Consider the following 1,090-nt stretch of genomic DNA (forward strand, 5'->3'; position numbering starts at 1 on the left):
GTAGACCCGATTCAGTCAGGAGCTTGCTGTGATCTTGGGCAAGTCATAGCCCCCTCCTGGTTTAAGCCTCCTTATCTGTGCACCTATTAGGTTGGACTAAATGGTCTATAAAGACATTTCAGTTCTCAAATAAATGAGTTTTATGGCCATTTATTCTAGTTCTCTATCTTCAGACAGGCAGAAAACAAAGCCTCTCAGGCCACAGAATTAATTGGCTGCATCCTGAAGCAGACGTTGTGTCTGTCTAGCCTGTCACTCTTGTTTTTTGCCAGCTGACTTTATTAGCTTCAGTTCAGTTCAGTTCAGTTGCTCAGTTTCGTCTGACTCATTGGGACCCCATAGACTGCAACACACCAGGCTTCCTTGTCTATCACTAACTCCCAGAGCTTGCTCAAACTCCTGTCCATCAAGTCAGTGATGCCATCCAACCATCTCATCCTCTGTTGTCCCCTTCTCCTCCTGCGCTCAATCTTTCCCAGCATCAGGGTCTTTTCCAATGAGTCAGTTATTCCCATCAGGTGGCCAAAGTATTGGAGTTTCAGCTTCATCATCAGTCCTTCCAATGAATAGTCAGGATTGATTTCCTTTAGGATTGACTGCTTTGATCTCTCTGCAGTCCAAGAGACTGTCAAGAGTCTTCTCCAACACCACAGTTCAAAAGCATCAGTTCTTCGGCACTCAGCTCTCTTTATGGTCCAACTCTTGGCATCTGTACATGACTACTGGAAAAACCATAGCTTTGACTAGACAGACCTTTATTAGCTTCGCTGTGAACAACCCGCTTTAAGACTCAGTGGCTTCAAACAGCAATTTGATATTGCTCACAGTTCTTTGGGTTCTGTTGGGTGAGTCTACTGGTCTGGTCCAGCTCAGCTCTTCTCTATCAGGCTTTCTCATGCATCTGTGGTTAGCTAGTGGAGAGACCATCGCTAGATGATTTAGTATGACTTCCGTCACATATCTGGGCTTCCCAGGTGGCTCTTGTGGTAAGGAACCCACCTGCCAATTCAGGAAACAAAAGAGATGCTGCTTCAATTCCTGGGTTGGCAAGGTCCCCTGGAGGAGGGCATGACAATCCACTCCAGTATTC

The sequence above is a fragment of the Bos indicus x Bos taurus genome, chromosome 15, assembly GCF_003369695.1.
Source record: "Bos indicus x Bos taurus breed Angus x Brahman F1 hybrid chromosome 15, Bos_hybrid_MaternalHap_v2.0, whole genome shotgun sequence".
NCBI classification, from domain to species: Eukaryota; Metazoa; Chordata; class Mammalia; order Artiodactyla; family Bovidae; genus Bos; species Bos indicus x Bos taurus.